This window comes from Hirundo rustica, chromosome 4, assembly GCF_015227805.2.
Source record: "Hirundo rustica isolate bHirRus1 chromosome 4, bHirRus1.pri.v3, whole genome shotgun sequence".
NCBI lineage: Eukaryota > Metazoa > Chordata > Aves > Passeriformes > Hirundinidae > Hirundo > Hirundo rustica.
The window spans coordinates 1,868,207-1,894,859 of NC_053453.1; the positions used below are offsets into that span (position 1 = coordinate 1,868,207).

The 26,653-nt window shown below is 52.5% G+C and overlaps 1 protein-coding gene across 3 annotated transcripts in view; it reads left to right on the forward strand.

Annotated features, from left to right (window-relative positions):
• The first annotated feature begins 2,171 nt into the window (after positions 1 to 2,171).
• PLXNA4 (plexin A4) overlaps positions 2,172 to 26,653 on the forward strand; it is a 441,829-nt gene continuing 417,347 nt past the window's right edge. The window contains exon 1 of one of the 3 annotated variants that reach the window (XM_040061861.2): positions 2,172 to 2,256. The gene's annotated coding sequence lies outside the window, so the exon portion shown is untranslated. Of the gene's footprint in view, positions 2,257 to 2,898; positions 3,172 to 4,423; positions 4,552 to 26,653 lie in introns of those variants that run through there. The other 2 variants (XM_040061859.2, XM_040061860.2) reach the window with 2 other exon arrangements.

The window sequence follows — 26,653 nt, forward strand, 5'->3', positions numbered from 1 at the left end:
GATGCATCGGTGAGGGAGGAACCACAGAGGGATCCAGGGGACTTCAGGGGCAATGAATGGGGGATCTTTTGGGGGCAGCGGGAGGGAAATTGGGTGTGTGAGGTTGTTTGGATGGAGACAACAGGACTTTGCCTCATCCCAGATGATGCTGAGGCAGCTTTGGTGCTGCTCGGTTTTCCCCACGCGGAGCGGAGCAGAGCAGGGGGTGCCCAGCACCTCTGTGTGACCTCTGCTGTGACTTGTGTGGGGACAAATACCCACTGGATGACAGCAGGGTGAGCCTGAACCCTCCTTGTCCTCGGGCCCTTTCGCTGCAGAAATTCACAGGTCAGGGGAGGTCATTTGGGTTTTCCAGCCCTAACCCTTTTCCGCCCCCGCTGCCCGGTTCGTGAAAAGGCCTATAAATAAAATCTCATTTGTCACTCACTCCTCCATGAACCCAAGCAGCACGGGCACGCATTGACTCGTGCCATTGTCTTAAGAGGCAGAAAGAACTGGTATTAATTTCTTCCTCCCCACCAGATAGCAGGGAGTAATCTGGGCACATCCAGATTATCTGTGTTCAGCGGAACGGGCTTTAAATGCGAGTCCGAATTTCCTCGAGATTTTCATATGTTTTTATTAAATGGAGCTGCGAGCCAGACTGGACACTCGATAACAGTGTAGCACCCAGAGCAGCAGTGATCTTTAGAGGTTACTAACCTGCCATTGTATCTCTCAGATTCCTGTCTCGCTCCTCCGTTGTCATTTCGCTGTGTTATTACTCCTCAGGCTTCACATCGTATTCATTTCTCTGAATGAAAACAAATGACTCCTTGCGAGAGGCAGGAGATAAAGAATAATAAATACATTTTTATGCACCACCTTAAAAAAAAATTTAAAAAAAAATAAAAAATAGGGCTCTGAATCCCCCTCCATCCATCAGGAAATGTAAACCGGAGCTCAGGCAAAACACACACACGCAGGCACGCGCCGGGGAGATAAAACTTGTTTTAAGGAAAACACGATATTGTTTCCAAATAAATATCTTGGAGGATGCAAATAGACGGCCCCCGGCCCCCATGCTTTGTGGCATAAATTTAAGATAATTAAAAATACAAAGCTCGGATTAAGCCTGATTTTCTGTCAGTGGCGGAGGCTGTGGGGAGGAGGAGGGGGAGTCCTGCTGCGTTTGGTGCTGCACAACCCCTGGAGGGGCAACTCCTGCCTCTTATCTCGGGTATTGATTGCCCTGGGTGCTGGGACCCCCTATCCCAGCCAGCCCCTGCATCCCTGCTGGATGCCTTTTCCTCCTGCTGGGGAAGGGGAAGCTGCAGGGTCACTGGCAGGGTTTTCTCCCTGGTGCGAGTGTGGCCAGCACCCCTGGAAGCAGAGGAGGTCTCCCCCAGCTGCTTCTCCTCTTCTTCGGACCTTTGTGAGTCGCCCATCCTCAGGGAATTGGGGCTCGCTGGGGAGCATTCCTGGATATTCCAGTGCTGTCAACACCCTGCGAGCATCCCTGCCCTTCCCACCCTCCGCTGCCTGTTTTGGGGTTGGCTCTGGCATCACCTGCGGGGAGGAGTGCGGTCTCGCACAGGGAATGAACTTTTGGGGTGGGCTCTGCTCCCTGGGGGGACGCCAAACTCCGTCAGGGAGCACCAACAGCTTCTAAAAAATGCCCTTATTCCTGCGGCTGCCGGGAATTCGAGGGAGCCCGGGACTGCAGCCGCTCCCCAGGATTACTGCTCAGCCGAGCCGAGGGGTTGAGCTCCAAAGCGGAGGGGAGCAGCGGGGCACAGCCTGGAGAGGCAAGGGAAGGCAGGGAAAAGGGAAGGCAGGGAAAAGGGAAGGGAGGTGCCAGCCGAAGCCGGGAAGGGCTTTTTCTGAGGAACAGATGGGGTCAGGCAGCGAGATGCGGTTGATTCCGTGAGTGGGTTTTGGGTTTTATTCCTTTTTTTTTTTTTTTTTTTTTTTTTTTTTTTTTTTTTTTTGGGCAGAGACGTTTTCCCAATTAGCCCAATCAGGCTGGAGATCCTAGGTGTCAGTAGTGAGTAGGAGCGAGGGAAGGCACCGGAGGAGGAGGAATCCAGGCAGCCGGAGTTCCAGCCGTGGGAGAGCGGCGGCGGCGGCGCTGGCAGCCCCGGGAGGCGGCCCCGCTCCCCTCCCCGTCCCCATCCCTTTCCCCATCCCCTGCAAACTTTAGGACGACGAAAAGCGCCTTGCGGGACCCCCTCCAGAGACAACCTGCGCTCCTCTGCCTTCTCCCCTCTCCCAGAGGTGGGTGGGCTGGAGAAAGGAGGAGCAACCGGCCACTCTCCGCAAAGCTAAAAAAAAAAAAAAAATAGGAAAGAAAAAGGATAGAAAGGAATTTTTATTATCGCTTTCATTTTTTACTTATTATTTTTTATTATCCCTCCCCGGTGCATTGGGCTGCCGTTGCCACAGCACTTCTACACCTCTCCGGCTATATATATATATATATATATATATATTTTTTTTTTTTTTTTTTTTTTCCGGAAAGGGGTGTGTGTCTTCTCGTGTGTCCGTGTTTGCAAAAGCCAGCCCGGGTGTCCAAGCCGGCTCCGCAGCCACCATTGGAGAGGACGGCCGGGGAGGAAGGGCTGGCTGGCGAGACAGCCGCAGTGCGAGCCCTCCCCGGCGGGCGGGAGGCCGCGGAGCCGGGCGAGGAGCCGGGCATGGCCCCGTAGCGCATCCCCTGCCTGCATCCCCCTGCCTGCACCCGCCTGCAGCTCCGCTGCCCGGCTCCCCCCGCTCCTGGCTGATTTAGAAGCGGGGAAGGGGGGGAGGAAGGGCTGGGGGAGGGAGGGAGGGAGGGGAGGGGTGATTTGGGAGGGGGGGAGTGAAAACTGGAGCTGCGTTTCCCCCCCCCCCCCCCCCCCATTCCTCTCCCTCCCCCCCCCAGCCAGAGCCAGACACGGTTTGCCCAGTGCAGAGAGAGGGGCTCCGTGTTCCGCCTCCGTGGAGTATTTGGGATTGGAGAGAGACACACACGCACACACGCGCACACACACGCACACAGAGACCATCTGCAGTGTCAATGCGGCGCCTGCTCTGAAGACTGAAGTGGGGGGAAAAGGAGAGGAGAGAATAATTTTATATATATATATATATATTTATATATATATATATCCACACCAAAACCCACCCAAAGCGAGCGAGGAGCATTCCCAGGTAAGGAGCCCCCCCGCCCCGCCCGGGCAGCGGGGGCTGCGGGAGGATGCCCCGGAGGATGCCCCGGAGGATGCCCCGGAGGATGCCCCGGGAGGGCCGGCGGGGCTGCAGCGGTTCCTGCCCTCCACACCTGGCGGCAGCGCGGGCTGGGGGGCTCCGGGAGGCGCCCCCGTCTCTGCTCCCCACCCGCGGCTCCTGGGAAGGGGGTCTGGGAAGGAGGGCAGGGACCCCCGCGGACAGCGGGCTGAGCCGGGGGGTTCGGGCACGGCCCCTCCGCCCCTCTCGGCCCGGCTTGGGAGGATGCTGGGCGGGGAGGGGGAAGCGCAGCGGGGACACCCCTTCTTCACATCCCCAGCGCCGAGGGGACGCGGTGCGCGGTGCCCGGTGTCTCCCTTTCCCGGGTCCCCGATGGCTTTTTCCCCGTGCACAAGGCTCAACTTTTCTCCCCGAGGGTAGCGGCTCCAGCGGCGCAGCCCGTCCCTCCTCACCCTCGGCATCCCCCGGCTGCGGGTTTTCCTCCTCTCGGGGGGTATCTTCCCCCATTCGACGCTCCAGAGCTCTCCTCGAGCGAGGGGCTGGAGGCATTTGCAAACTTTTCCTGCTCCCGGTGAGGTTGCAGCTGGACGGGGCTGGAGGCAGAGCCCTATTCCCGGGGAGGATAACACCTCCCGGGTGACCCACGGACAGGGACAGGGGCCACCCCCGGTGGCGAACACCTAAGAGGGAAGGGCAGACCCCCGTCGCTGCTCTTTCTGCGAGGTGCTGGAGAGTTTTCCTGCCCAAAATCCCGGCTGCGGAGTCAGAGGTGCCAAACCTCTCCCTCCTTTTCCCCTCGGTGCATGTGCGTGCTGCAAAACCGAAACCCGGGTATTGATGCTGGCGCGTTTTATCAGACATATGCCCTTAAATTATGTACACCGGGAGAAGTGATCTAAACACCGAGCCCCGCGTTGCTTTGGTGGAAATCTAATACTCCGGCAGCAGCTGAGTTCCTCCCAGATAAACAAACCCGCTCGCTCAGCCCCGCCAGGGCTGTTTGGGTTCGTAGCGGCTGCGTGTGGCTGCTCCATCCCCAGCCCGGAGGAGATCCTCCTCCCGGGGCTCCATCTGCTCTCCCGTGCCCGGGGTTGGGATGAGGCGTTCGCGGCGCTTGGATGCGGGGTTAGGGAGGAGCCGGCGGAACGCGTGCGGCTCCGCACCTCTCCCGTAAAACTTCCACACCCCGCGCTGCTCCCCAGCCCTGCCGCCGTGCCGGAGAGCTCGCTGGAAACGCACCTGACCGCCCGCGGCTTCCCTCGGCTGCCGGGAGGCGATGCCTGGGAGGAGGAGAGGTTTTGGGAAAAGCGAGGAGGGGCGTCTGACGTTCCCCAGCTCGCGGGGGTGAGTGGTGCGGACGGCAGGTTTGGACTGGGACCCCCGAGACTGCCGGGGGATGCTCTCGTTCCGAGGGAACAATGATGATGCCAGGGGATTTTTTTACAGCCGCCGCTGCAACCGCTCGCAGCCTTCTAGGGACTTATCTGGAGCGTGCAGCAGCCCTGTACAAATATTTTGGAAGGCGGAGAGCGTGCTGACTTATTTTCTTTACCTGCCCTCTGTTTCAGCCGGGTCCTGTTTGTAGAAATCCGGCGGGGCGCGGGGGGCACGGGCTTTGCCGTCTCGGTGGTTTTAATTACGGCGTGTGCGGGATTAGGCGCTTCCTTCCCCCGCCTAAGCCTCCGGCTGGAGGTGCAGGGGATGCGAGCAGCGTTTTTCCTGCGGTTTCTTTGCCGAGGGAAGTGCGTGCGTGTTTGATTGTTTGTTTGTTTGTTTGTTTGTTGGCGTGTGTGGGATCCTTCGCTAGAGCCGGGCTTCAAGCCGTGCAACAGATGTGTGCCTGCCCCGCGTGTGCAGCCAGGTTGAAACACGCGAGCCCGGCACGAAAACCTGGGCTTTTCTTCCCTCCTCTGCCCAGACCCACCCTCCGTGGGGGTGTCTCCTTTCCGAAAGGACCACTCCGAGGCTTTTTACTCTCTTGTCCCATCCGAAACGCGCGGCGCTCGGCGGTGCCGACACCGCGCCGAATAAATGACAGCCGCACCATCTGAGCGTTGTTTATGCCCGAGACCGGGTGTTTTAGAGCCCGGGCTGGGGATCAATCGCGCTGCTGTAGGGAAGCATTTGCTGGATGATCGGAACTGCCGAGGGCTGGCGTTAAACGCGCGCAGCCCCGCTGCGGAGGGATGTTGCAAACCCGAAGGGAGATGCCGAACTTCTCCGCAGGGAGAAGGGGAATATTTGAGCTCTCCCTCACGGGTTCACCTGCCGGCAGCCCTCCCTGCAGCGCAGAGAGCCTGGTGCCCGGCAGGCTGGGGATGAGGCGAAGCAAAGCGCTGAGCAGCGGCTGAGCTGCGCTGCCGGGAAGGCAGGAGCCGTCTCCGGCAGCCCCAATCCTGGGGGGCTCTGGCTTGCCGGAGCCGCTTTCACATCAATTCCTCTACTTTCGCAGGCTGAGGAGGGGGAGGAGAGATGCCGGCCCCCCTTTTGTGCCGCATCTTTTCCCTCTTTGCTGAATCGCTTTGTCTCTGCCTCCCGATGTCCTCGATGCCGAGCGGGAGCAGTAGAACCGAGCTCGCTCTCGCCGTGCCGGGGTTGGGTTCGTGCGAAGAGCCTGGCGAGCTCTTACGATGCTCGGGCTGTGCTGAGGGTTAACGCCGTGTGGGAATCGGTTCCTTGTTTGGAAGGGAGCCCTGAGAAGCTCCCCGCAGAGCTGAGGAGGATGCTGGCACTGTGGGCTGGTGCTCCACCCTGGGATCTGACTTGGGGAGGGTGGCAGAGGTGGGGCTGCTGAGTTTTGGAGTCAGCAGCGCCGGAGTTTGGGGCTTGGCACTGCCCAGAGCAGGATGGCGTGGTGTCCTGGGAATCACTCGGCTCCTCTTGATATATCAATTATTTAAGTGGGGTCCCGCATAGCTGAGACTCCAAAGTCTCATATCCTGCCCACGAATCCCCCTCCCCACCCAGGGATACGTTTTGGGCTGTGACTGTTCCCCCCTAGCAAAGCCCTCCAGCTGCTTGATGCCCTAACAAAAAGCATCTGGGGAACCTTTCCGTCTCTCTGGAAGGCTTCAGAGGGCTCTTTCTTACTCCCTCCTTCTGGCTTGCGAGACTCGGGGAAGGGACAGCAGCGCTCCAGGCGCCCAAGGCAACGAGACTTCCCGTCTGTGCAGAGTCTGGGCAGCCCACTGCCTTTCTGCAGGGCATCACTGATGAGCGTGCTTCCCTGCGTGACTGTCTTCCTGTGAAAAGTGCTTTATATCCCTCAGCTTTGAGCTCTCGAGGAGCCTGTGACAAAAGAAAAAAAAAAAAGGAAAAAGAAGAAGAAAAAAAAATTACATAGTGCTGCCCACATGTTTTTCACTCAAGCTCTGAATGGTTTTTAAAACGTAACCGTCTGCTCCATTCCCGTGGTGTGGATTGGGAAACTGAGGCACAGGGTTTTAAGACATAACCATCTGCTCCATTCCCTTGATGTGGATAGGGAAACTGAGGCACGGGGTTTTAAAACATAACCATCTACTCCATCCCCATGGTGTGGACAGGGAAACTGAGGCACAGGGTTTTAAAACATAACTGTCTGCTCCATATCCATGGTGTGGACTGGGAAACTGAGGCACAGGGTTTTAAGACATAACCATCTGCTCATTCCCTTGGTGTGGATAGGGAAACGGAGGCACGGGGTTTTAAAACATAACCGTCTGCTCCATTCCCTTGGTATGGATAGGGAAACTGAGGCACAGGGTTTTAAAACATAACTGTCTGCTCCATTCCCGTGGTGAGGACTGGGAAACTGAGGCACAGGGTTTTAAAACATAACCATCTGCTCATTCCCTTGGTGTGGATAGGGAAACTGAGGCACAGGGTTTTAAAACATAACCATTTACTGAATTCCCATGGTATGGATTGGGAAACTGAGGCGCATGGTTTTAAGATATAACCAACAGCTTCATGCCCTTGGTGTGGATTGGGAAACTGAGGCACAGAGAGGCAAAAAGCTCTGTCTGCATTTATTGATGAGGAATTCTCACTCACCAGTCTGAAATGCAAATTGAGCCCCAAGCGGGATTTGGTGATGAGAGCAGGGAGTGGTGCCCTGCCCTCCAGTCTGTGCCTCAGCAGCCAGGAGCAGCCCTTGGACAGAACAGGACATTTTCAGGATTGATTTTTTTCCCAGTTAAAATGGCAAATGGGCACTTTGAAATGAGAAAGTGTCATGGAATCATGGAATTACAGAACAGTTTGGGTTGGAAGGGACCTTAAAGACCATTTAATTCCAATGCCTTGCCATGGGCAGAGACAACCAAACATTTTGGGTTAGAGAATTGGCCTGGGAACAGCTGTGCTTTCATGGACCTCAGTCCCAGTGCCTTTAAAATTTGCTACAAAATGTTTTTAATCACCTTTGGGAATGGAGACATCACTGCAAAAACGATGTGCTGAGATGCCTGCAGCCTGTGCGGTGATTCTCTGTATCTGGCATTCTCCCTTGGGGTTTTTTTGACTCATCCCAGAGAACAGTCTGGGGTTTTTTTGTTGGTGCATGAACTCTGTAAGTTTGCCTCAACCTGAAGTGGCTGCATGTTGTAAGGGGCTGAGCAGCCACCCAAGAAGCGAGAGGTGCCAACTCTGCATCCCCTGCCACAGCACTTGGTGTCACCAGTCCTGAACCCTTTCCTTGCTAAAAAAACCCTCTCTGTGAACTCCTAGAGATGCTCTGAAGGCCTGGAACAGGCAGCCTTTGTTTTGAAAACCCAGTGACCCCTTCATTGGAGACGCCTGTAGCCCTTCATCTCCAGCTGCTGTGAACATTGCCAGGGACACTCTCCCTTCCGAGGTGATTCCTGGAGATGTGGAGGAAGCCAACTTTTTGCTGAAATTTGATGTTCCCAGCTGTTCCTACCTCGAATACTGGTGTTTGTGGAAGACACCAGTTTCTCAGAGCCTGGAGAGCTGAGGGAGAGCAGTGGCTGGGTTCATGCTGCCTCTCAGCAGGTGGCTTTGACCTCACCTGGAGAGGAATCACTAGAGAGAGAGAGATCATTCTAGACTCTGTGACTTGCTTTTACTCCAGGCTTTGCTACTGAGAGAGTTTTCTCCCCTTAAAAAAAAATGTGGTTTTTAAATGCTTCATGCAGCAAAACAGAAATCCAGACCCAAAAGCCAAGTGGCTGAGATTCCCAGGCTTCTTTTGCATAGGGATAAATAAAAAGTCCTGCTGAGAGTGGCTGGATTTGCACTTGTGACCCAAAAGGGAGATGTTTCACCTCTGATTCTCTTGCTGATTTTCATGCCTGAGTTTCCTTACATCTCTATCATCCACACACTGATCTGCTGGGGCTTTCCCACCCAGCCTTTGGCAATAAATTGACGGGGTTTGACCGGCACTTGAATTTGCCAGGACGAACGTGTGGCTCTAATGCAGATGTTACAGGTTAGCTTTCCATTACAGGCATTTGCTTGACCTATACCCACACATTTCCCCCTCCTTTGCTCTCCTGCAAGGGCCAGAGGGATAAATCTTGATCCTGGGTGAACCCTCGCAGCCAAATGCACGTAAATGTTTGTGGAATGAGGCTCCACGACCTCCGCGTTGTTTCTCCTGGAGCTTAAAACACTCCACGAGGGAGGAGAGGTGAGGCTGGTGAAAGTGTTTTATTCCCAGCAGTGTTCTCCTGGGAAATAGTGAGGTGATGCTGGGCTGGTGACCTCCTGTAGATGGTTAATATTTATATGTTTGTTGTTTTTTTTCTGAATGAGGAACTCTCACTCGCCGCTGGCAGCCCCCTGATGCTCATTCATGCCGAGCCTCACCGGGGAGTGTCTGGGTGTTCCACTCTTTGGGGACTTGAGTTTAGAGTTATAGGGAGCAGGAGGATGAATTAGCAGTAAATCACAGCCTGGATGGCTTCATCCTCAGCAGTGACAAGGTTTAAATTAAAAATATCTTGCCGGGATGAAGCACTCGTAAGTCAGGTGCTGGCGTTGTGTCAGTCTGGGTTCGGCAGCCAGAGCTCGGCCCCTGTGGAGCAGGAACCACGAGGAGCCCACCTATTTACTCCCAGCTGAACTGGGAATTGTTTCTCCTGTCAAATATTCTTTCCTTGCTTTCCTTTTCACCTCTTTCCGTGCCCGAAGGGAGGATGGTCATGCCGGGAAGTTGGGAGAAGCTTTGCGGATTCGTGGCACGTGCGTGTGGCCCTGTTTGACTCGGTTAGAGCATATTTGATTGTGCAAGGGGATTTATTTGTTTTTTGTGACAGGGGATTTGTCTATAATGTAGTGCTGGAAAGAAAACTCATTTAGAGACTAAGGAGGTGTATCCTGTTACAATTGCCTATTGATGGAATAGCAAGTGCTCGGTGTGCTACACAGCTTCATTTTACTTTAGGGAAACTTATCCTGGGCTGCCAAAGGGAGACTTGGGTTTGATGGAGAGCTGTCCCACGGCCCTCAGTGGGTTCCCTGGCTTCTTGTTTCCCCATCCATCAAGTGGCGGAGGTGTCCTAGAAGTGACTGTCCCTTCAGCCCCCACCTAATTCTTGTTTTGCTCAAATGAGCTTCAAAAATGAGTGACTTTTTGAAAAGTGAGTAAAACCAGGGCGGGATTTGTTGGGAACTCACTCACCAGCCTGAGGAATGGCATCATGTCCATGCATTACAGTCACTGTCCCACCTCTGGGCAGTGTCACCTTCTTCTGCTGGCTGGGAAGAAGCTCCCAGAGGTGCTGAGGAACAGGAGGTTCTGTATTCGAGGCAAAGGCTCTGCCCCCACCGCCCTGCCAGGGAGAGGAGGTGAGCTGGGAACAGCGCCACACCAATTACGGAGCTAATCAAAGGCTTGGATTTTTCTTGAATGGGCAATAAAGGGAACAAAAGCCCCCACCAAACCCCACACACAAATTAAGGTGGGCGTGTGTGCCTTAGAGAAAAGGAGGTTTTGGGCTGTTTTGGGAAACTTCTATTGGTCAGGGTTTTGGTGCAGATTTCTGGGTCTTGCTAAAAGCAGAGCAACAGGTGGAGTTTTGTAAGGTGTTCTCCTGTAAGTGCTGGAGGGTATTTGCATGGATAATTTTGGGTGTTTCCTCCTTTTGATTGCGCCTCACCCTTTGCACTCTCCCCTTCACGGGGCCCTCCTGGCCGGACAGAGGAGCTGTCCCCTGTCACAGCCTCCTTTCCTTCCAGCCACCCCGGATCCCAGGAATGATTTGGGGTGTTGCACTGACCTCGATACCTCGTGCTTTTGACACTTCATGCCCTCGTCCCTCCTTGGATCCCAGGAGTGATTTGGGGGATTGCAATGACATCAGCACCGGGCGCTTTTGAGACTTCACACCCTCACCAGGACTTGGATCCCTGACTGCTCCTCTCCGGATCATCCCGACAGCTTCCCCAGGGAGGGCAGTGCTCAGGGACGACCTGCAGGGTCACTTCTTGCCTGAAGTCCCGTCTGTGCCACCACTGAAGCCACCTCTGGCGGCCAGTTGCCTCCTCACCCTGAAGACGGCGGGATGAGCTCCGAGTTCTCCTCCCGCGCCGAGCTGCTATGGTGATGAGTTGCTATAGAAACACGTAGTTAGCTTTATTATTTATTATTGAAAGGTGCTTCTTTTCATCCCTTAAAAAGCATGGTGGTGCCCAGGAGACCCCAGTGCTAGGTGTGGGGCACTGCCCACCCTGTCCATGTGGGATGGGGGGGGTTAAGCTTCCTGGGAATCCAGGCTTTATCCACGCTGGAGGCAGGGAAACTGTGCTGGCCCAGCGGGTTGATCTGGTTAAACAAATCCCCCCCGGTTTGTTCCCGTCACAGGTCCCTTCCCCCGTCAGATCCCTCCTTAGGAGGGGGATTTGAGTGAAACCTTTCGTGCTTCTTTCCAAACTGGAGAATCCCGTGTCACCGTTCAGGGCGCAGGGCTGGCACCGAGTCCTGTGGTAATTCGTCTGCTCATCCAGCACAAACGCCGCGTTCACAGGACCCCGGAGGCGCTGCCTGCTATTTAAATACCTGCTCTCATCTCTGCCCTTGCTGCTCCTGGTTGTTCCCTCGAGTCCCTCCCTGCCTGCAAGCCCAGCCCTCTGCGCTTGGAGGCAGGGAAGCTCCTCGGTGCTGCTCTGCTGAGCCCCCCCCGGAGCTGGGCACCCCTCCAGGGCTGCAGGAGGGGTCCCTGCATCCCTTCCCATGGGTGGAATAGATCCTGCTTTGGGGGTGTCTTGCTCCCCAGGGGTTTCCTCTGCAGGCTGGGTGCTGAGCAGTGCGCTGGCTGGGAGCTGCAGCAGGTTTTGGGAATGCTCAGGAGGTGCAAGAGGGATGCAAAGGGGTGTCCGGCCTGCAGCCACTGGATTCACAGCTTCCCCTGGCAGCTGGCAGTGCTGCAGAGGTGGCTCTTCAAGGAAACCTTCCTCCTTCCCTCCTGCTGTGCTCCACACCCTGGCAGCCCCGAGGGTGCTGCAGTGGCTGCAGAGGGGTGGCTCTGTGGGACAGGAAGCCGGAGGGATGTCCAAGGGCACTGGGAGGAGTGGGGCAGATTTCCCCCTCTGCCTGGGGCAGGGGAGGGCTTGGCTTGGCTTGCAGCAGGGATTAGCTGTGAAGTTCTTTCTTCTTCCCTGGAAATTGCCTAGTGGGAGAAAAGAAAGTGGAAAAAACAAAACAAAACAAAAAAACAAGAACGGGAAAAGGAAAGAAAAAAGGAAAACAACACAGAATTTCTGGGTGCTGAATTAAAAGCTGGGAGGTGAAGTTTCAGGGCTGGTTGGAGCAGCTGCAGGGGTGGTGCAGCCCCTCCTCTCACGCCCTGCACAGGTGCTGCAGGTGCAGCGCTGGGCTCAGGTGCAGGTGCTCCCCTGGGAGATGGGGTGGGGAGGGATGCAGGAATGGCTGGACCAGTGCAGGATGCTGGGCTTGGGGAAATCTCTGCTGCTGCTTCTGCTGCTTGCAGGGTGAGTTCCCTGAATTCCTCCAGGTCTCCACCTTCGGAGGCAGCCTTTGAGGAAGCAAAAGGAGGTTCTTTAAAGCACCCCCTCAGGCAGGAATAAAGCACCTTCCTTTGCAGAGCTTGTCTCATTGCTTGAAGTCGTTCCCTTTGGGCTTTGCATTTTCCTTCTTGGAAGCTCTGCTCCCTGCAGGGAAGAGAAAAAAAAAAATTAAAAATCCCTGGGGTGCAGGAGCATGGCTGAGGGGGATGGGGGAGCCTTCCTGGAAAGTGTGAGATGGAAATGGAGGGATGGATAAAGGGGTCCAGTGTCGGGGTCTGGGGGTGAATGCTGACCCCTCACTGTGCCACAGACCCCTGTAACCCCTCGTGTAGGGTCACATCCTCTGTCGTAGGGATGGTTGGGAGCATCCTGTGCGGTGGCAGGTGCTCCTGCACGTCCTGCATGTGCCAATCCCTTCTCTTGGTGAGGGGAGGCCGCCAGAGCGGGGCCCCTCTGGAAGGAGGGGAGCTGGATGTGGGAAATGAGAACTTGCTGTGTCTTGGCTGAGTCACCCTTGTCTGTGTATGACTGGAGGGTTTGGGTTTTACTTCTACCACCCTTTTTTTTTTTTCTCTACTCTGAGCTGCACCAACTACTTGGATATGTGATTTGGAGAGGTCAGCCAAGCAGTGGAATGGATTTGGGGCCAATTTGGGAGTCCCCTGTGGATCCCACCAGCCCTGAGACCGTCCGGTCTCAGGTTTGTCTCCAAAAGCCCACTGAGGGTGGTAGAGTCATTTTGGCCACCTTTGCACCCTCTGGCTTTCCCTTCCTGGTCTCCAGGGTCACTTCCAGAGACCAGGAGCTGCTGACCTGGGCCAGGCAAAGGCAGGAGGTGCTTTGGAGCTGCACCTTCTTTCTGGGTGAGGGATGGAGAAGGGAGGAGAGGCAGGTGAGCCATGGCAGGAGCTGGGTACTGAAACCAGCACCCCTCAGAGCCTTTCAGGAGGGATTTTTTTCCTCCTTTATGGTGGAGTTGCTGCCCTTGCCTGCCTCAGCAAGGCAAAGAGCTCAAGGCGATGCCTCTGAATGAAAGCACCAACTTTTAGGACAAATTTCTCCCTGCATAACGTCTCAAAGAAAGCCAGGAGAGGAAACTGGCAAACGGGCCTAATTAGGTAAGTATTCCCCATTAGGAAGGGGAAGGAGCTATCAAGTCGATTTCCATTTCCTTCTTATTTTACATGCCTGATTTTTCCACCTCTCCAGGAGGAGGTGTGTGAAGCAGGTCTCTCCTTAGCTTGGAGAAGTAAATAATCAGGACACAATGCGCTCCCGAAGCTCTTCCCAAAGCTTTCCAAATCTGGACTAAGCTGAGGATTTTTAGCACCTTTGCCAGCCTTCCAGGAGCTTCCCAGCACCCACGAGACCTGGCAGGGACTTATTTCCCCCCTTCATGCTGGAGAACCGAGGTGGGCAGCAGGACTTGTGTGTTCCAGACGTCTCCTGCAGATACTTCTCCCTGTTTCATGGATTCCACATGGAATTTCTCCTCTCCCAGTTGCTTCCCGGTACAAACCTGGGTGCGGACACACGGAGCTGCATCGCGGCGGGGGGAAATGTGATTGGGATGGGTTTATTTAGGGATGAGCCCCTAAACCACCACCCTGTCCACCCCCAGCGCGTCCCCATGTCCTCCTGGTTGTGTTTTTACCCCTCAGGGTACCCGGAGTTGCTCTCCTGGCGGTGCTCTCTGCTCTCTTAGAACAACGCATTGCAGCGTGGGCCGCGATTACGGAGCCATCAGCGGGTTCTTGTGACACATTTTGGCGAGCTCGGGGGATGCTTTGTGCTCCAGCCTGCGAGGGAAGCTCTCTCCTCCCCGCTTTGCTGCCTCCCCCTGCCCCAGAGCCTGTAAGTGGTGTTATTAAAGGCTGTCGGGAGCTGCTGCCGTTGGCACAGTCAATGGCTGACACAAGGCAGCCCTCAGACTTTGACTCATCACACACACACACACACACACGCTTTGCAATGCATGAGCCACAAAAAAACCCGAGCCCATTTCTCACAAGCATCACCCTTTCCCCAGCTGTCTGGGCCCTTTTCTGCATTCATTCCAGAGAAGAAGTCTTGATTGTCCTGTGGTGTGAGGAAGGGATTGAAGCTGCATCATGCTGCCTGCACGTTCCCAGCTCTCCCATTATCTTTTGCTGGAAGTTGTGATGAAATGCCTTTTTCCCTAAATACAGCTACGTGCATCCGTATATATAGATATATACGTGTGTGTATGTTTTATACATATACATAAAAATACACATTTATATGCACATCGCTACACACAAATGCAAACTACACATGCTTTGGAAAATGCCAATCTGTTCACCCTGCACTTCTCACAGATCACTGCCAATTTTCCCTCACAGTTCAGGAAAGGTTTTGCAGGTCCAGATTTTTGGAGAAGGAAGAGCAGCCTTGCTGCAAGAGCTGGAGTTAGGAGGGATTTAGGCAAAAAAAAAAAAAAAAATCCAACAACCCAAAACAACAGTTTTCCTTTTCTCTCCAGCATCCCTTGATCAGCTGCTGGTGGCAGAGAGATGTTTTCCAGCTTGGAGGGAGGAGAGGGAAGAAAGAAAAGAGTTTGAGGTTTTCCTCCACCGCAGAACTGGGAATAAATAGAGCAATTTTGGACAAATCTTTGTGTCTGGGAATGTGCTCCAGTTGAGCTTGGCTGCCTCAGAGCTTTTCAGAAGGTGCTGGTCCAGGCCCCAAAGGAGTCTCTGAGGGGCTCTCAGGGGCAGGGGATGGTTGTGCAGCAATTCCCATCCTTCCCAGCAGCTCAGCTGCACCCTGGCCACGAGCACTCAAGTGGGGCAGCACGAGGTGCCACGAGCCTGGAGGGGATCCCGAGCAGATTGGAGCTCCATGACAATCTGCTTTCCTGCTTCCAGCTCTCGGCTGTGCATGGCCACGTGCAGACGTCTCCCTGCCTCCTGCTGGTTGCTGCACTGGGTTCTTTGGGCCACGTTCCCCCCACTAACAGCCCTGCTGGCCACTCAGGCTGCTTTCCTGCTCTGCTTCCCCGCTCTGCCTCCCCTCCTTCTGGGCATTTATGTGTGGGAGGACAATTCTGAGGCTTCTCCAGTACCTGCACAAGGCTATGGAACAGTGACAGTGAGCTGCTCGAAGCCTTTTCGCTCGGTGATTTGCCTCTTGGTTTTGCTTGGTCCTTTTCTCCTCTCCTCTGCCTTGCTTCTCCCTCCCTGGGAACACAGGCAGCAGAACCAGCTTTATTTTATAACAAGAAAAAAGGTCTCCAGGTGCAGGGTTGTGCTCGCCTGTCTCTCCTCCACTGCTCTCTGCCAGTGGGTGACTTCTTTTGCTGCCCATAATTAGCCTCTCCCAAGGCCTGGCTGTTGCTGGGCTAAGGCAGAAGGTTTTACAGCCACTGCTTCTTCTTGAGCACAGGGAAAAAATAACCCTTTCCTCAGCTCAGAGGATTTTGAACTGATTGCTGAGGCAGGGTGGCTGCAGGAGGGGCCCAGGCCGGCCCGTGGCAATGCTGGGACGTGGTGGGGATGGAGGACAGGGGATGGAGGGGGTGTGTGTCGGGCTCCCCACGCAGAGGAAGGAATCAAATCTCTGCCCTATCTCAAATGCCACGCTGAGCTCCTCTGGGACAGAGTTATTGGCGAGGAGGAAGCTGACCTTCTCCTGTGTTTATGAACTGAATCTCTGGTTCACTCTGGGTTTGATTTTCTTTCCCCCCTCTCCACTCCTCTTACAGAGTGCAATACTCCATTTCAAAGGAAATAACATTTTCTTCATTTTCTCCTTTGCTGGGATTTTTTTTTTTTTTTTTTAATGCTGCTCAAGATGAACAGGAATTTCTTCCCCTCAGCTTTCCATGTTTTTGGGACACCAGGCGTATTCCCCGGTTACAGCTGCTGAGGGTGAAAAAATTCTTCTGGAGCTGGCAAAAACACATAATTATTTTAGTAGTCAGACCCCAGGAAGTCTGAGAATTTGAAACTCTCCTCATTTCCCTCAGTGCCACGTGGATCTGTCCTTCTTCCTCCTGGCTGAACTTATCTCCAGCCTTCCCTGGCCCAGCTTTTGCTGCAAATCCTCCCTGCACAGGCTGGTCTTGAGCATCCTTAGAGCAGCAAGTCCTTTGGAGCCCCATTTCCTTTTCCTTCTGCTTCTCTTCCCTGTGGAGAGCAGATTTTTGGAAGCTCAAGAGCTCTGTCTCTCCTGTGCACAGGTCCCTTGGAGATATCTGAAGGCACTTTGCTAAAGTTCACAGGCGACTTTTCAAAACCTTGGCCACTGCATTCATGTGTGCGTATATATATAAATATATATATATATATATATAAATCTGTTCTCTCTTCCCTCCTGTTTTCTTTCTCCGTCAGGAATCCAGCTGTGCAGCATGTGGCACTTGTAGGGCTCGGAAGGCAGGAAGATCAAGCAAACACAGAGCTTTCAGCGAGAAGAGATAAATTTCCAGAATAAATTCAAGCCACGTAGGCCCGGTCTGTTTTAGTTTTAAAGCCCTGCTGGTAGTTATGTGTGGGAGCTGTAGATATAAAGCCAGGGAGAGAAGAAGAGTTTATTTGTATTATTCCTGGCACCTTGGTAGAAAGAAAACCCCAGTTCTGAGTTCGTGGGGCTTGGCACAATGTTTGTCTGCACGGTCTGCAGCGGGAAGCTGCCTGTTGAGCTCTGCCTTGGTGCGTGGCTGGAAGGCAGAGGAAAAAAAAGGGAATTATCTGCCCCAACTGTTGTAACTGGAAGAGGAAAGCGCCGGATTTGTGGGGGTGTGTGGGATGCAGATGGCCCCAGAGGAGAAATATCTTGTTATTAATAACCCACTGGATTGTGATAGCAATTTTCCACCTGTGTACGCCGCTGAGGTTTTATCTCGGCGCTCTGGCAGGGGCACAGCTGGGAGCTGTGGGCTCCCTCCTGCTGGCAGCTGCTGGGGATTTCCTGATCCCTGCAGAGACACAGCACAGGTCAGGGTTTGGGGTGTTGAGCCCTGACCCTGGATTGGCTGCTGGGGTTTGGTCCTGTGCTCCTGAGGGTGTTTGCTGACCCTGGCTGTGTGGACTGCTGCTTTTTCAGAGCATCAAAGAGTGGTTTGGGTCAGAAGGGATCTTAAAATTCTAGTTCCAGCCTTCCTGAGAGAGGTCTTCTGCTAGCCAAGGTTGCTCCAGGCTTCATCCAACCTGGCCTTGGACACTCGCAGGGTTGAGGCAGCCACAGCTCCTCTGGGTACCCTTTGCCAGGGCCTCAACAACCTCACAGGGAAGAATTACTTCCAAATATCCAACCTAACCCTGCCCTCCTTCAATTTAAAACTGTTCCACCTTACCTTGTCCCATCTCTTTTTTTAAAATTTTTCTCCAATAATCCTTTTTTTTTTTTTTTTTTTTTTTTTTTTTTTTTTTTTTTTTTTCCTTCTATTTGCTACTGTATTTTTGCTTCACTAAGGTAAAAACCTAAATAAGCCCAGATGTGGCCCCTGGATGCCCTCCCCAGCTCTTCCCTAAAAAGCCCAACGGCACCGAGCACAAACCACCACTCTTTTCAGCCTAATGCCATCACTAACAACCCAGACTTCATTTCCAGCCCTCTATCCCTCTGCCTTTTTCCTCCTAGTCCAAGCTAAAACATTACAGGCTCCAGCTCCTAAAGGGCAGAATTCAGCCCACCCTCCTGCCTGAGTGATGCCTCATGTCATTCAAATCCACTCAAGCTATGTCCCGGCCAGTACTTGTGGGTTCTGCTCCTTTAGCACCTGGGCATCTGCCTAATGGTGTTTCTTCAGGTCTTAAAACCCGTGTTATCAAGGCCTCCATTTCCTCTGAGCAGGATTTTATCAACAGAGGTGACCTTTGCACGCCCCCCACGTTAAAAACACCTCTCGTCCCAGCCACAGGTGCCTTTATCCCGTGTGAGCAGAGATGAACAAAGCAGATGGTGCTTGGATCTGGATTAAATTAGAGTTCTGCTTAGCAGCTGGCTTAGCAAACAAATAACTTTCTTCTGGGTAGCACAACCCGGATCTCCAGCCTCCCACTGCAAACCCAAGTGTCCTTTGCAGCCTGCCCTGCTCGCGTGCCCCTTTCTGCTGCTGGATTTCTACCTGCCCCAGCACAGCTAATGCTCTGTGATGATGCATCTGCAATTACGAGGCTGTGCAAACAGCTGAAACAATTGCATCACCCTCCCTGTGGCTGCTCTGGGGTGATCTGTGGAGGTGCTGGTAGCACGATTCGCGCAGATGAAGGGTCAGGTCCGTGAAGTGCAGGGCACCTGCAGCTTCCATCTGTGTCTGAGTGGGCCAGGGAAGGTGTTTATGGGAGGAAAAGCGGAGCTTTTTGCCTTTTGCAGGTGTGTTTTGCAGCAGCAGCGAGCTGCCTGTGCTCTGCAGAACGTGGCCGAGGCCGGTCGCAGGGAGCAGAGCGCAGGGAGAAACTGCAGTGAGTTTCAGCAGCAGAGTAGCAGGAGCAGACGCCTCCTCCCTTCCTCCCCCTGGCCTCCAGGGCTGGGTGCCAGCAGCAGGACTCTGCTGTATCATTTCAGGACACGCTGGATGCATCCTTGCATCCCACAGCTGAGCAGGGTGACCACTGAGCTATTTAAAGTTGCTCCAACGCGGACGCTCGGCTGTGTAACGCAAATTCTGCTGATGCTGATAAAATGCTGGAGCAGGGGATGGGTTTAGGACTGAGGGGAATTTATCACTGTGACCACTTTTGGGTGTGTGTCCCTCAAGCATGCACCGAAGGGAGTAAGAATAGAGAAAATCAGCGGCAAAGGAGGCTCCCTGATGCTGCAGGAGTGGCTCTGCAAAATGAAAGTTGTTGCTGGGGCACTGAGCTGGGATTTCAACATGTGGGAAGAAGATTTGTCTCTGCTGACTCTGTGTGACCTTGGGCAAGTCATAGAACCACAGACTGGTTTAGGTTGAAGGGACCTTAAAGATAATTTTGGGCAGGGTCGCCTTCCACTAACTCAGGTTGCTTATCAGGATCAAGTTCTTCTCCTCCTCTGTTGATAAGCCCAAGTGTTGTCTGATTCCTCCTAGGAGCAGTGGAAAAGGCAAAACTCTTCCCTGCAATATCTGTGCTATTAGATGCTCAGCTTGGTCAAATCTAGACAGATTTTTAACCACAAGGGAAGGAGCACCCTAATTTTTCCTCCCTGCTCCAAAGCGTGCCACCTTTTCAGCGAGGCAGCGGGAGGAGTATAACCGAGGTCAAATACAGAAAAAAAAGTTAAAATCAGTGACTTGCAAAAACTTTTCCCCCTAATTTAGTTCTCAGCATTGCCCAAGTCGTTCTGAATGCAACTTTCCACGGCGCTGGTAGCCTGAGGCAGACACCAAGCTCAGGAAATTGTCCCCTGAGTGGTTCAGGTCTGTCAAAGTAATGAGGACCTTAAAAGTGAGCCCTGGCACAGAACTTGTCACACAGCCTGAGCTGTAGGTGTTGCTGCTGATGCTCACTGGAACTCTGCAAGCACACAGTGCCCTGCACGGGAATTGCATCGTTTTGGTGCAAAAATCAGTGTGTGTGTGCAGGGTGGAGTGGAGTGTCTCCCTGCAAACGCAGTCTCTGTGTGCGTATGTGTGTGTACATCAGCCCCTCTCTAATCTGCTTGTTAACAAACAGAGCCTGTGACTATCTCCTCACCCATGTGAGCACTGTTCTGTCTCCTGCCTGCCTCTGATCCTGGCCATAGGTGTCCTGTGCAGCTCAGCAGCAGCTCAGGAACTCTCAGGCGTGATTTGGGATTAATTATCCTGCAGCAACAGCCTGGCTGGGCTCTAAGAATAACTTCCCCCTGGCCTTTGGGTGTGCTGGCAGTAGCTGGGCTTGCGGTGACAAAGTCACTGGAAGAGAAAATTAACTTCAAATTAATAATATTTTATCCACGTTTTTATTTCTGGAAGGGGGAGTTGAGTTTTGCTGCTGATTCTCTGCTTTTGTGGTCTTCCCGTGTCACCTCTAAATTGGGACATCACAGGAGCGTAGTGGGAGAGATGTCAGACTGCTTTTTATTTTATGTTTTTTTTTTTTCTCTTTTCCCTTGAAATGCTCCCAAAGCTGCAGCTTTATCAGGGCTTGTGTCCACAGTGCCTCATTACAGCTCTCAGCACAGAGAGTCCTTCCCCAGTGCTGCTGCTGGGCTGGAAATTGGGTCTCAGCTGGAAGTCTGTGCTTGGGCAAGCGAGGGGCTCTCCATCAGTCCTGTCCCTGCGCCTGCCTTTCGGCTCAGGAGCTGCTCAGCTGCCCTTCAGCCTACTCAAAACATCCAAGTCAAGTGGGGACAGAAGTTTTTTTTTTAACCAGAATGCTCTGAGGGGAAGTGTCTGAAGAGGACAGATCTTGTTAGTTCTGGTCTTGGGTGTTTCTTCTCAGGGAGCATCTTGCTCTGAATGCAGCAGCTGCACTGTGCCCTGGCTCATTTGGAACATCATGAAAAGTGCTGTTGTGCCAGAATGGTTAAAAATTATAAACAATTTTAATGCAGGTTTTTGGTTTTTTTTTTTGGTATTTGTATTTGTATTTGTATTTGTATTTGTATTTGTATTTGTATTTGTATTTGTATTTGTATTTGTAAGGGAAAGCCAAGAAAAGCATGCAGGAGATTAGCATTATGTTAAAAAATAGTCTATTTGGTGCTATATTATTTGTGAAGAAGAGGTCATGCTCTGTAGCCATCTCATCTCTGCAGAAGATGCCTGGAATTTGGGACTGGTGAGTTTTAGGGCAGAAGTATGGACTTTTCATCCTTCTGACACCCCTTCCAGAGCTCTTTCCAAGCCCCTGAAGGCAGCAGGAATATATTACTTCAGCTGACACGTGCAAGTTTTGAATGACCAGATTGGGACCTAGCTGCCCTGGGCACTACAGGAAGAAGGAAAAAGATTCACCTGACCCCATCTGACCTGCTCGAGGGCTGAAAGACAGGGAGCAGTTGGTGGAAGAGCTGTCAAGAAGAAGGCAGAATGATAAAATGTCTGCCCAGGAGGTTCAGGGTGCCTTAAAACCCACCCAGAAGCACTTAGGAATTTGGTCAGAGTTAGGGAGGGCAGAGAAAACAAAACAAGGAGGTGTCGAATATTTTTTTTTTTTCAGAAACTCCAGTCAGTATCAAACTTCTGCTAATGCTTGCAGTAAAGGGCAGCATGTTTGTTTTTTGGTTTTTTTTTTTTTTTTTTTTGGGTTGGGAGAGCAAATGCCCATCTGCACTGCTGCTTCCCAGGGCTGTGTTGGACTGGAGATCTGGCTGGGATTTGGGATGGCCCAGCCATCCCTGCTTTATGGGGCTTGCTCATCTGCTCCCTTCAGCCACTCACACGAGAAGCTGAGGATGAAGAATTTGCTGTGTCAGATCTTTTCCCTGGCCTCATCCAGAGCTGGTGGCTGCTGCTCCAAAGCGGGCTGGATACCTGCCATAAACGAAAGGAGGAAATTTTATGCTGAGTAAAGCATAAAGAGAGGCTCTGTTCTCGCCTCTGCTGCAAACCCTGCATCACTGAAGAGAAATTATCACACCTCTGACTCTTCCCTCCCAGCATTACAGCGCTGCTAACAGCATTTTCTTTATGTTCCCACTCCTGCTGCCTGTCCAGCCTATTTCCTGTGAGGTTTGCTGCAGATGCAGGATTGATGGCCCTTCCCTCGGGGCTCCTGGCTCTCCAGGAGCACACAGCTGTCCCTGCATTAATCACCTTGGCCTGGCCACTTGCAAACTCTTCTTCTGGGAGAAGTTCCCATTTGCTGTGGAGCGACTGGTAACTGGTGCCCAGCGGGTTTGCAGAGCGCCTGGTCCTGTGCAGCAAATCCGCTGCTCTGCATCCCTCTGAAGCTTTATTTCCAAACCTCATTCCCCATCCAGCCACTGAGCAGCCTGGTTTATGGAATATGTCTCAGCACATGACAGAAGTCTTTTAGGTCCCTTCCAACACAAACCATTCTGGGATTCCCTGATCCTGGTATCATCTCTGATTTTCCCAGTCCTGTTGTTTTCGCTTTTTCCCTCAGACCGCTCTGCTCCAGCTGTGTTTGGAACATGTGGCAAAATCTCAGACTTCGAAGGCTGGGGATTCTCTGCTGGCTTCTTTGCTGGTGCTTTTCCCACCTCCCAACAGAGATCTCAGTGCTCCCACAACCAGCTGATGAAGGTTTTGGTTTTTTTCCCCTGAAGTCTTGTGTTTTATCTCACAGAGATCTGGAAAGGGAAGTGGCCAGTGGTCACAAGGTCCCTGTGAATACAGAGTGACTCTCCCTGCCAGTCTTGCAGGAGGAAGCTGAGGAACAGCCAGATTTGGCTTTTGATGGACACACACAGTGCTAATTGCGAGGTTTCAGCCTCAGAGAGAGGACTTGTGTCTTGTGTCACAGATCTTCCCAAAATTGCCAGGCAAGGGGAAACATCCAGAGCAGCAACAACTCTGCTGAAAACCGCTTCAGCCAACAAGGAAAGGAAAGGGCTGTCTATCAGCTCCTGGGGAAAGCCGGGTCACAGACCCTTCCTTTCTGTGTTAGGGTCCCATCTGAAACAGACCCAGAAAATTCAGATTTCGTTTGGGCTTTTTCAGAGCCCCCAAAGCCTCGAAGGGAATGTGTGAGCACAAGCTGAGCTTCTGAGGAAGGAAATGCCGCTTTCCTCAAGGCTGTCCTAAAACGCTGGAATAGATCCACGAGCTGGGGAGACCTGCTGGGATGAAACCCAGTTCATTTTCTTTTCAATATTCATCGCTCCTTTAGGGGCAGAGCCTGTGTTTATTCCTCTTCATGTCTAGAGCTCATCAGGGTCTCCTTCACAGTGAATTGCTGTCCTGGTTTCCACTGAAGTAAAGTTAATTTTCTTCCTGGGATGGCGTGTTTGGGGTTTGGCATGAGAAACGTGGTGATAACGCACTGATGGTTTTAGTTGCTGCTAAACTGACTTCAGGACTTTTCAACTTCTCATGCCCTGACAGGGAGAAGGCTGGAGGTGCACCAGGAATTGGGAAAGCACACAACTGACCCAAAGGCATATTCCATAAATTTTAATTTTTTGGCCAACCTGGCACTGCCCAACACCATGAGAGCTGCACCTCAGTGAAATACAGCAGAGGAACTCTCAGTGCTGGGGAGAACAGAGCGCCAGCACTTTGTGACGGCTTTGCTGGGGACAGGAATGAGATTTGAGACAGAAGTCAACCTGACACTCTTGCTTTTGGCAATATTTCCCTTTTCTCAGTGCCCTGGACCTCTGTGATCTCACACATGCACGGTGGGATCAGCCACGTTAGGCACTGCTGTGACATGGTTTGCTGGAAATCTGCGACCTCGTGTGCTCTTGCTACAACAGCTTGTTTGTTGGGGGTTTTACATTTCCCCAGTTACTGTGATATGTCCTCAGGATACTTTCAGGAGGCTGGGAAATACTGTTACACGTTGCTGGAAGGTTTAGGATGTTCCGTAACACCCAGCCTGGGGGATTCACTTCCCTGTCTGCTCCAGAAAGGAGAGTTTAACGCCAGTTTTTGGATTTGTAGGTTCTTTCCATGACCTCAAAACTCCATTCTTGTTTCTGTGACGCTGAATGTTTGTGTTCTTTCATTCGAGTCTCTGTAGTAAATTCCTGGAGGAGCTGAGAAATTGTTACAAACCTCTCTGCTCTCCCTTCCAAGCACAGAGGAACACAGCTCTGACCTGCTTTTGCTGGTAGAAAAACCAAGTTTGAAATGCAGGCAGGAACAACATCCAGATGCGGTTTTATCACATGGGAAGAGCTGGGGAAAAAAGGAGGAAAGTCCCACTCATAGCATGTGTTAATCCCATCATTTAATGCTCTTCTGGCACAGACACAGGTAACAAGGTGATGGGCAGCATCTGAGAGGAATTACTCCTGAGAGGAATAATCTGTGTGATGAAGGAAGGCCGTGCTGTCCCTCTGTCTCTTAATTCCCTCGCAAACAAACCACTCCTGAAATTAATCTCTTTATTTGGGACGAGATGCGGCTCATGCAGGGATCTGTTCTTTTCCGTGAGCTCCGAAGTAAAGCTGCTCTGGTGTGGGTTGTCCCCAAAGTAAGACTTGCCTTCAGCTTGGACAGGTTGTGAGTTCAGGGAGAAAGGATTTAGCCAAAGTTAGAATCTGGCCTTTGTTGGGGAAGCTGTTGACAATGTCACTAGATGGGTTTTCTTGCCGTGTTGGCTCTCAAAGAAAAGTTTCTATCCATGGTAATCAGGGTTTATTAAAGTGAACCATGAAAAAAGAAGTCTTTAGATGAGATTAAAGGGATTGTGTAGCTGTGCTTGGTGCTGAATTGCTCTGTGCTGGCTCGGGCACTGGGCGTCTGCCTCGTCAGCATCTCTGCCCGGCCTCCCGCATCCCGGGAATGAATAGCCTGAGTGCAGGAAAAGCAAACAGAGGAGCGTGCTGCCTGATTAGCTGGGCTTCATTAACCACCCTGGAGCTGCCCAGGAGTGCTGGGTGCTCCTGGCTTCCTCCCAGCCAGGTGGGGAACTCAATGTGTCCATCCGCCAGGACTCTGGGGCGCTGCCAGACCCACTGTCCATGAGGACGGGCTGAGTTTTCCCTCCCAGGGCTGTTTTTCATCTCATTTTGGCCGTATTCAGGGCTTTAACGTGTTTTTGCTGTGAGCTGGGCCCAGAGTTGGATTGCTTCTATGGCTTTCTTCCTGCTGACCTTGTGGTGTCCCTGCTGCCACACGTGGCCGTGGCAGGGGACCTGGTGACGTGGCTTTGTCTGACACCTCTGATGGCAGGAGGGCTCTGTGTGCGTGTGAGGGAGATGCTGTTGTCTCATGCTCACCCAGTGATGTGTTCCTTCCAGGAGCTGTCACTGGAGCGGGGTGGATTTGTCCCAGACTCCAGTACAGGGACGTGACCACGGATTTTGTGAGATTGTCAATCAAAACCCACCTCTCTCTCTCCCCCCTCTCCCTGAATACTTCCTCCCAAGTCTTTCCCTCTCTCTCAATTGACAGATCAGTCCTTTGTGTCCTCTTTATTCCTGATTTATTCCTACTTCCTCAGGCATAACTCATCCTTGACTTTGTCCCCTTGAACGCTGCTGCATTTCGAGGATGCATTCATCGTTCCCTAACTTTCTCATCTAATAATCAGAGTTAAAAGATGTTTGGAATGTTTCTTCCTCTGGTACTCTTTCACATCCAAACTTTTAGTGCCCATAACCCCATGTATTTACCACAGACTTTCATGTTCTGGAGTCTTGGGATTGCGTCCTGGAGATCCCTGAGCAGAACTAATCCGCAACCTGTAACTCAGTGGTCTCAAACCTTTGCTGGAAATGATCAATAACAGCAAAAAAAGGTAACCAGACCGTGGAGTAGCACCATAACCTGCTGTTCTCCAGGAGGAAACCGGTACTTAAACCAAACTCTGGGAACTCAAGGCATCTTCTGGGGAATGTGGTATTTGCAAGCCATAAAGTTGTGATTCCACAGGCAGGACAGTGGTGTGGAACCTCCTGTGGGGGCTGACTCTGAGACCTTCCTCTACCATGGGTGGAACCCTGTCTGAAACAGCTGGATTTGCTCTGTGGCCTTCCCAGGGACCTTGGATGTGCTGGTGGAGAGGCTGCTGTGGCAGGAGCCACGTCGAGGGATGATCTGGCCTCACGCAGGAGCCCTGTGGTGGCCCACGGCATCACTGCTGGCCACATCCCTGGTGGAAAAGGCAGTTTGGGTTTATTTTGGAAACACCCAGCTCAGAGCCCGAGCCCAGCCCTTGCTGGCTGCAGCCTTTTGTTTATTTGCTTTGTTTTTAGAATGTAATTACTCTCTTGTAGATGCTGAATGTCCATAGCACTGCATTATTGCCTTCCCAGCAGCTGTGATTCCTGCCATCCAGACACAGGGGAAAAAAACCCCATCTACAACCCCCTTTCTCCTTGGTGCATACCCTGAGGGGTTGTACAAACCCTGCTCTATTCTGCAGGCTAAACATCCAGGCCTCCTTACCCCCGACCTCTGCTGTTATTGATTAATTATGCCAAATTATAAATTATAGCCCTCAGAGGCTCCAGGACTGATTTGGGCTCCGGGACAGAGGGTACAGGGCAGACAGCACGAGCAGATGGGAGAGGAGAGAGAGCCAGCAGCAAGCAGAGAGAAAATCCTGCTCCTAGGGTCACTCAGGTTGCTGCTGGAAGATGGAAAAACAGCCCCAGGCTCCTCCTCTCCCTAGTTGTCCCAAAAGGCTGCTCCTCTGCATTCCGGGTGCTCTCCGACTGCTGATGTTCTTTCATCTGCAGGTGAATTTCCTCCCCCGTGAGGTTCAGTGCTTTGGAAAGTGCCCTTGCCTGCTGTAAAGCCTTCCTGGAGTTCCTCACTGGAGTTTCTCTGGGTTCCAGATCAAAATTGCTGTCTTTGCCTTTGTCTTTGGAAGGATGACAGAACTGTTTGGGTTGGAAGGGATCTGGCAAGGTTCTCCTCACTGTTGCCTTCCTCTACGAGTGATAGTCTGACCTCAAATCA